Raw genomic sequence first — 10,237 nt, 5'->3', positions numbered from 1 at the left:
GTATGTCATTTTCTTGGAATGAGTGATTTTTTGGTAGCAAGCTTAATTTAATCTAAATTTAATTCCTTTAATATTCCTTCATGGAAGCAGTCTGGTTGATACATTTGTAAAAGCAACTAAAAAAAGAACAAGAGCCACAGAAAAGAAATGTAATGATTTGTGGAATTTTTTTCATAACACTGATTCTACTTAATCAATGGACAAGACTTAGGAATCAAATTTGTTTTTATGTATTATTTTTGTCAGCAGAAAAACCAATCTTCTTCCATTCCCCCAAAATATGAAACAGACATTTAAGGAATATAATTTTAAAGGATTTTATTAGCAATATGAGGTGCCTGCGTATATTTATGAAGCTATGAGAGAAAAAATGTCTAGTGTTTGTGAAATTTGGCAAGAGAGTGTGTACAGAGTTAACACTCCTGAAAACAGGAACCCTTAATCATATGCAGAGAATGAAAGAGTGTAGGTGCACAGTAAGAAATGATTTTTTCACCTTTTCTGGTTATCTCTAGCTCCCAGATGTCAGAAGTGATGGAAAGTGTGGCAGGAAGAGGCAGATGTGATGCTGGTTGGAACCAGACAAATAAACTGTGTTTAGAGATCTATAAGACCTATTTCTGTGTTCAACTGGAAAGCAACTAAAGAAAAGAAAAAGAGGGACAAAAAATGCTTACACATTTTAAGTCTAATGGGAAATGTAAAAAATCATATCGTATTGTACATTTACCAAATTATAAATACCATTAGTCCATGGAGGTATATAATTGGGTACTTTTAAAATAAAACAAGTTATATCATACTTGTGAGAGAAAATGAAACATGAATAGGGACCCAAACAAAAAGTTCAGAATTGAGATTGGCCATGAAAATAAAGTTCTGGACAAATATATAGGCCCCCATTTTGAGATGTGCTATTTCAATTAATTTTAGCTATAACTTTTGAGAATGACAGATTACTTCAGTCAAGAAATAACTAATGAGCACCTACTAAGTGCCAGTTACTGTTTTAAGCAATGAATAATTCAAAACCCCTACATTCAGGAGGTTATATTAGCCCAGACTTTCAGGTTTATAAGTGATATGCATAAGTAAAATAGTACATGCTATGGGGGCACAGTTAGCTAGCACAGTGAGGAAAGGAATTTCTGATGAGATTGAGTTGGAACTTGAATAATGTGGAATTAGTTGTACAAAAATCCTGGAGAAGAGCCTCACTAGCAGAAGGCACAATGAAATTAAATGTCTTGAGATGGGAATGACCTTTGCATATTAAATGGACAGATCATACAGAATTTTAAAAGCCATAGAAAGTTTTATTCTAGCTGCAATGGATGCCTTTACTGAGTTTGAAGAAAGAAATAAAATACCTATATAAGTTCAAAAAAAGCTACTGTGGCTAAAGTATAGAAGATGGATCATGGGGATTAAAAAAGAGAAAAATCCCTTGTGAAGTTGATGCAGTAATCTGGATTACTGGAGAGATGATGGTGGACAAAAATTAAAGCAGTAGAGAACATGGGACATGATCCAATTGAAGATATATATTTGGAAGTGAAAATAGGAAGAGTTACTGATGAATTGGTATAGACTGTGAGGGCAAAAAAATAAAAAGTACTCAAGGATGACACCAAGTTTTTAGGTTTCAGAAAGAATGTAAATGGTATGCCATTTACTGAGATAGGGAAGGTTTGAGGGCGAATGCACTTACTGGGATAGAAATTATGTTCCACTTGGGCTTTAATAAGTTGCAATGGTGATAGTAATCAAGCAATTATTTAATAGATCTAGAACTCAGCAAAATTGTAAATTCTAAAGATGTAATTTGGTAGATCATCATCTTAAATATTACTTAAAGCCATTTGATGGCAAGAAAAGTCATCTAGGAGGAGAGTATTGATCACGCCAAAATGAAAGTTATAGAGAGTCCTTTGGGGCAATCCAATATTTAAAAGTTTGACCGGGGAGGAGTCAACAAAGGCTACTGAGGAGGCAGGAGCCAGGGAGGAGTACGAAAGTCTGTTAAATGTGATTAGCCATTAGCGCATGGAGATTTTCAACAAAGAAGAAAGAAACAATGTCAAAAATTGTTGCATAGAGGAAGATAAGGATGGAGAACTAACCATTGGTGAACTACCTCTCTTCAAATGTGATGATATCCCACCTTGGACCACGTATCCCACCTGTTGGTCGAACCATGACACAGTCTCAGAGAAACAATCCTAGTCCTAGATGAATAAATCCCTTCTCAGGATCTCGTTTTTTTTTTTTTATTAATTGAAAAAAAATTAACACAACATTTAGAAACCATTCCATTCTACATATGCAATCAGTAATTCTTAATATCATCACATAGATGTATGATCATCATTTCTTAGTACATTTGCATCGATTTAGAAAAAGAAATAGCAAGACAACAGAAAAAGAAATAAAATGATAATATAGAGAAAAAAATAAAAATAAAAAATACAAAAAACATATATAAACAAACAAACAAACAAAAAAACTATAGCTCAGATGCAGCTTCATTCAGTGTTTTAACATAATTGCATTACAATTAGGATCTCGTTTAACCCTGCTAATATATTTCCTGGTTGGCTTGGGTTATTATGTGTTCCAGTTTGCTCAGGAAAATCTCAGATCACACTTTTTAGTGCTCCATTTTATGACCAAAAATCTACAGTTTGGGTACTAAATTATATGGTCACCCTATCAGCCATCTTATGATTCTGAACCAACAGTGGCAAGTACTCAGTTATAAGGAAAATACATTATGCTTATGTAAATAGTGAAACAGTATTTGCTACATTTAGCTTGCAAAACATGAATCCTGTGAAGGTTATAAAACTTGTGTGAAGTTCTGGATATACATTGAAGACAGTGCTATTCAAACAGCATTTTCTTGCCTATAGAATTGAGGATTAAGGAAGGAAATATGGAGGAAACAATCTTTGCACTAATCTTGCTTGCCCAATGGGCTCCAGAGATGCCTATCAGGAATTTCTAAGTTGGATCTGAATTGCTTTCAATGCTTCAAAAACTTTTTCATGTTATTTTACATATTGAAAATAATAATAATTTTTGCTGCTCATTGAAGAAAGTTACCAGGCTATGACTGGCCTTGAAGACATGAGAACTCAGTGCATGAATAATCCATTCATAGCACAGTGGTATGCCATTGCATGCTATATAGAAAAAGACAAGTAGACACACTTCTAAGGAGGCAAGTGAGATCGACCTGAAACAATATTATAACAAGAGGCAGGGGAAATAGTCACTGTGATATAGGACTGAAAATGTTAGCTCAAGAGAATGGACATAATATTTCAGGTAGATTCTGTACCTAATTCAATAATGGAGGAGAATATGCTGGTTGGGAAACACATTTCAAATCAGAATTAGTGACTGTGGTCCATCATCATTATATATTTTCTATAGATTAAGAAAATACAGTAATATTTTCAATGCTATGCTTCAAGAGAATAGTTTGTATTGGTGTATTCATACTTCAAGAGGAAGTAAAAAAATCATAACTGTATTAATCAGAATTCTCTATGGAAACAGAACTAACAGAAGATATCTATAAGTATTATGAGATTTTATATTGTCTCTTGCAACTGTGGAAATGCATGAGTCCAGATTCTGTATGGCAAGCTACAAGCTGGGAACACTGATAAAGATTTTTGATGAATTCCCCAGGAGAATCTGGCTGGCTGATGTAGAAGTGAAAATTCTCTCTTCTGACTGTTGCATCATCACTTCTCTTTTGAAAGCCTTCAACTGATTGGATGAAAGGTTTCTGATTGCCGAAGGCAATCTCCTTAGTTGATTGCAGATGAGCCATAGATGCAATGAATTTAATGATTACTTTTTCTTGTATGCTGTGTGGCTGGGGTCACATTTCATTCTTTCTCCATGTGAATACCCTGTTATTGCAGCACCATTTGTTGAATTTTTGTTTGTTTTCTTTCTTTTGTTTGCTTGCTTGTTTGTTTAGAGGAAGTGCATGGGCTGGGAATTGAACCCAGGTCTCCTGTATGGCAAGTGAGAATTCTACCACTGAATTACCCTTGCACCTTCTTTAAGATGATTTAAGTCTATGAAATGTTCTAGCAATAATAATTAGGCCAGTGCTTGCTTGACCAAACAACTGGGCACCATTACCTGGCCATGTGATATGAACCTAACCACCACAAAATCAAAATTTTTATAAGCTAGGACTTTCATATAAGTGTAAATTCACACATTTTAGATTCTTAAAATGAACAAACAAAGCTGATATAAACTGACTCCAGCTACATTTTTACCTACTTCTGAGCATCTAAGCTTTGAGCTCTGTGAACTGTTACCTGTGGCTTGGGAATTAGCTTATTTTCTAAATTTGGAGGGTATGAGGCCAGAGCTGCAAAAATCTTGTATCTTACTAATTCTTTGAATTTTTCAAGGTAAGGCTCAAGAGAAACTTGTAACTGAATAATTCAACAACTTATTTCCTTAATTCCTGATTCCTGTGAAAGAGCTACTAAAAGAATTCTAACTGTAACAGCTGAGACTGAGCAGAATTAGAAGGTTGGGGGTGGGATAATTACTGAATTTCAATTAATTCACAAAGGCAAGATATTTTGAGTTTGGACTTTAAATTTGGGCTTTAATTTGCAAGAAGATTTAATTTTTAGATTCAGTTTCTTACAAAGAATTTCATAATGGTAGAGGTTTTATATTTAAATTTGGGGTATCATTGTAACGGTGATATTTTATTGTTGGAGTAACTTATCTTGATATTATTACTCAATCTCAGTGTAGAACCTCTGCTATGCCCAATATGACATTTTAGCTCAATGTAATTCAGGATGGCAAATATCACAGGGGAGTGCAATTAGGGGCCTTAAGTATAGGGATCTGCCACAGAAGATTTTGGAATAAATCTTTGCCCTACCGTGATTCCCTCATGATTCCTAAACAATCTTCTGAAACATTTGGTGTGCTTGCCTGAATCTTCACATGTTGCCTGTACTTGAATTGCTATCAACTGACTTCTGTTGCTACTTGAAGGGACAGTCTGATTCTGGAGTCAGCATGAAATTATGGCTAATGGCCCTTCACACAAATCCATGCAACTCTTTGCATTAAACTTCTTTTAATATAGCAATCCTCAAAGTACTTGTCTTGGTATTAACCCATTGATTTAAATATATGATGTAGCTTCTATCTTCAGCCTAATATTTGGATTAAACTTTCCCTCCTCTTCCTTCATATGTCTTCTGGCCATCCAAAGACCAGGATCTGACACTGATCATGGTTCTGTTGCAATCTGAGCTTGCTAGTGTGACTCCAAGCCATAGCTTCATGTTTCATGTTTACATCAAGTCTGGACTTCTTGAAGAAGGTGGTTTGATATGATTTATCAAAATAATTTTTGTTATAAGGGTACAAAGAAAGTAAAAAATAAAATATATATATACATTATCTCATCAAAGCAACTTTTATTTCCCCAGTGGTGGATAATGAAACAAAAATTTAAAAGAAAGAAAAGAAATTTAGATTTTTGAGATCATCTTGTCTCATCATTTAACAGATGAGAACAGACAACACCAAACGTGTCAGTGATTTCTTACCTCCTATTCCTTCCTTCTCTCTGCAGTGTGAGAGTCTGACTCAGATCCATCTGGACCCAGAGCCTGGGGCCTGAACAGCTGCGACTCACTGTCTCTTACTCCATTACACTCTATTCCTCAAGACCTGCCTCCTGCTTCTGTATTTTTTATGAACTATTCCTAAGAGTGGAAGGCTGGCTTTCTCAACTCTAATATGTGAATACTGTCCAGACAGCAACTACCAGGTATCATGGAACATGACTGAAGTGAACTATAGAGCAAGGCAAACTCTCACAACTTAAAATATTGTTTTGGCCTTGGATCCCATGTTGGTTAGAGGCAGACTTCAGAGTTAGTAAGATCTGGGTTTCCTGCCCAGATCCGTCACTACTGTATGGCCTTTGGGAAGCTACTTAGAACTCCAGTTTCCCATGTAAAAGGAGAACTGCTGCCTTCCATGGACTTTTGTGAGGATGAAATGAGATGATGTCTAGCACAATGCTAGGCATTAGTAAGAACTCAATAAAGGGGAAGCATAAGAATGACACTACTCTATGTTTGGAGAGAATTCTTGGTATAAACACTATAGAAAACAGTCGGTGGTTCCTAAGGAAATTAAACATAGAATTACTATATGACCTGGCAATCATACTTCTAGGTATATCTCCCAAAGAACTGAAAACAGGGACTCAAACGGATATCCGTACACCAGTGTCCATGGAAGTATTGTTCGAAGTTGCCATATGGTAGAAGCAACCAAAGTTCCCATCAACAGATGAATGGATAAACAAAGTGTAGTGTATCCATTCAATGGAACATTATATAGCCATAAAAATGAGTGAAGTTTTGATACATGCAACAACATAGATGAATCAGAAGGCATCATGTTGAATGAAATAAGCCAGGAATGAAAGGAGAAATATTGAGTTCATTTATATAAAAATACCTATAATAAACAATTACCAGAAGTTACCATAGCCTGGGGTAGGGGGTGAGAAATGGGGAGTTACGGCATAATGAGTGTAGAGTTTCTGTTTGGAACAATGATAAAGATTTACTAGTGGAAGATGGCGGTGGAAGCACAGCATTGTGAATTAATCATTGAAATTATAGACTTGAAAGTAATTTAAATAGAAGATTTTCAGTTGTATATATGTTACCACAATAAAAAGTTAAAAAAAATCATAGCTAAAGAATTTCCTTTTCGGGCAGTTCAACGATGGCTCAGTGGGGGCAAGAATTATCGCCTGCCGAATTGGAGACCTGGGTTCAATTCCAGGAGCCTGCCCATGCCAAAAACAAACAAACAAAAATTCCTTTTCTTTCTTTATCCTGTCTGATGAAGCATTTTTCTCCTTAGGGAGAGCAGAGTCTGCTGCCGCCAATGCTTTCTAAGATTAATTGCCTGCTGGGCATTGTCAAGGGATTAGCATCATGAAAAAGAGAGGCATAAAAATTTTCCCTTTGAACTACACCCAAACTAAAGGTTTGTGGCTTACTTAAGGCAGCAGGTGTTCAGTTCATGCACTGAACTCCCTGCTCTCTCTTTCTCTTCTTTCCCTCCTTCTTTCTTTTACAGTGAGATATGCAATGCAAACAGAATATATCACAATTTAATTAACCATTCCACTCTATTGTCTTTATCTGTCAGGGCAGGAGTATTATGAAAATAGTTTATTATAGCAACTGACTTTATACAAATTGGGGAGTCAATGACAAAGTGAAGTTCTAGAAGGGAGAGTATGGAGATCAGAGAAAGAGTTACTAATCAAGGCCCTCTGAAATAGTGGCACAGGTGGCAAGTTGAAGCTTGCGTAAAAAGTCAAACATGTCCAACTGCCAAAGGGGGCCACAAAGAGGAGATCTGTAGAAATATCTATAAGGGTCACCTTTGACCTGTAGGGTCAGCAACTGGTAAAACACAGAAAGGAGAATTACAGCAAACTGGGTTGGGGCACCTCTATGTTTTTTATTTACCTGGCCAACTTGATTTTCTGAGAATAATAGGAGCATATTTGTTTCCTCCCTCTAAATCTCATAGAGTTCATTTTTTGGTCAATTCTTGTCTCAAACTATTCAGGGAAGTGGGATCTGGGAAATATTCCCAATTTAATTAAGTTGACATAACACAAGTTAGCACATTGTGATGTGGGTTGTTTCCAGTTGTGATAGTCAGAAGAATGGTCCTGAAAAGATGACCCAGAATCAGTGAATATGTAAATGCATGTGGCAAACTGGGCTTTGCACATGCAAGTAAGTTTAGGGCCTTGAGAAAGGAAGATTACTCTGGATTATCTGGGTAGCCCCAATTAATTGCACTATTCCTTAAGAGTGAAGAACATTTTTAGGCTGAGGTCAGAGGCTGATTATCTGACTGTGGAAGAATAATCACAGAGGTACAATGTTGCCAGCCTTAAAAATGTAGGAAGGGGATTACAAGCCTACATACAAGGAATGTGTGCAGTCTATGGAAGCAAGAAAACGTAGTGAAGACATCAACGTGGTGACGTAAGAGATCCTCTGGAAAGGTCTTCCCTCAGAAACAATAAATAAAAGGACCAATCCCTTTTGCTTGGAACTTTGGAGGATGATTGAGACAGGAGAAGGACTCCATAGACACTGAATCGAAGAAAAAGAAAAAAAAAACACACCAAAATCAAAAAGAATAAGTAGGAAATCTACTATTTGGACCTATGAGCCCAGACCCATCTCCCTCACTCAGTCCTACACAGCTTAAGAGTCATTCAGAAGCAGCATGGGCTGTGGCCCTCCGGCCCTGGATTCAGACCATAGAGCCACTCACAGGATGAGTTAGAACTCCAAACATATCCAGTATCCAGGCATAAGGACCCAGGTCTGTAGAGATTCAGGGTGGAACACAAGCAGCTGGTAGGTGTGTGCATAAGATAGGGCCCCCAGGAAATAAAAAGAGACTGTGGCAGAACCATTGGGAAGAGGTGCAAATGCTCAACCCAGTCTCTGATTGCTCTGTTTCTGTTTCAATAATTTCTGTTCTGAACTTCATTTACAGTCTTCTATTTTTGGAAGTTTAGTCTGGTGTTCTTTTTTAAATTCTTAGTATAGATGCTAAACTTACTGATTTTTCAGTCTTTCTTATTCTCCAGTTTCAGTTCAGTGCAATGCTATTTTCACAGTTGATTATTACTAAGTCTAAAAGAAAGTTGTGAACCACAAACTATTTGTTTCTTTAATAAAAAAATAATATTTAAATTATTAACAAAGGAATATCTAAAATATACCTTCACACAGTTGAAATTTTAGATTAGGCTTGCAGATCAAATCCTTTCCATTATTTATTACACTGTAAAAATATTTACAACTATGATGTTTAAATATGTATTCTGAATCTTATGTCCAAACACACATATTTGGGAAATATAAACTGCTTAAACAAGTTATAAAAGGATTAAAGAAAAATGATGACTTACATATAGTAGAAGGAAGAAAGAAAAAGAAAATTGTTCTTAACATTTGTGTCTGGATAGGCATTCTCTAACTTTTATATACATATCCAGTTGAGTATAAACAGTTGTCAAAATTTGACCAGTCACATACAGACTAGACTAAGCTCGCATGATTTTCTAAAACAGGTTACAGTGGTGATTTCAAACTGTTATTATAGTTCAATAGTTTCACCAGAAGTTATTTCTGGTGCTAGCCTAATACAAAGTTTTCAGAGGCACAGATTAAATGACTGTACTGTATAAGCCATGCTCCACAAAGTGATACCTGACTGCTTAATAATGGCATAGCATTAGCATCAATATCTGAGTACAACAGTGCAGACAGGCAACTAGAAAGGACATGTTACATATGCCCTGCTTATAAATTACATTAACATTTATGATTACAACTTTCAAATCTAAATACAGAGGAATATTTACAAAGATGTAGGCTAACTCCAATAGAAGAACCCAAATAGATAAATCTGCAAAATCCTTAAAATTTAATACACTGATAAATGCTACTGAAGGAGTGGTGATTTTGTCTTCAAACATCTTAGAATTATAGGGTTAAAAATATATTCCACCATTACTACACTGTGGCATTTGAAATTACAAGCATGGCAACTTGAATCAGTTTTGCTTTAACATGTAGAAGTGTATATATGCATTTCAAAACAGTTTAGAATTAAGAGTTAACTTCTGATCAGTAGTAGTAAGCAACCAGAATGCCTAGCCAATCAGTATTACTTGGTACCACATAGAGTTTCTACAATATGACAGTCGTGTTCAACTTTCATCACTCTGGGTGGGGAAGATGGGTGTGGCAGAAAAACAGTTGCAATTTTTTTAAAACAGAAATAAAGCTTTAAATATTGATACAATTTTGTATGATTTTGTATTCTATTTTAGAATACCTGGAACAAAATCTTATTTCAATTGAATCAGTCTTTACAGGTTTTAAGATATAATCATAATCTAAACCCTATAGGATATAGAATATGCATTATTAAATACTCAAGAGCAATAGAATAAATGAAGATTACTGGATGATTTAAAATTTTAAATCATTTTAGGGTTGCTAACCAGAGATTGTAAAAATTTCATGTGCAAAGCAAAAAACAGAAACAGAAACAAAAGAAAGAAAAAAATGAAGAAACTTCTCAGTGCATCCCACCC

This window comes from Tamandua tetradactyla, chromosome 14 (genome assembly GCF_023851605.1).
Source record: "Tamandua tetradactyla isolate mTamTet1 chromosome 14, mTamTet1.pri, whole genome shotgun sequence".
Taxonomy (NCBI): Eukaryota; Metazoa; Chordata; class Mammalia; order Pilosa; family Myrmecophagidae; genus Tamandua; species Tamandua tetradactyla.
The sequence above is the reverse complement of the archived record's forward strand: the minus strand, read 5'-3'. Positions refer to the sequence as shown.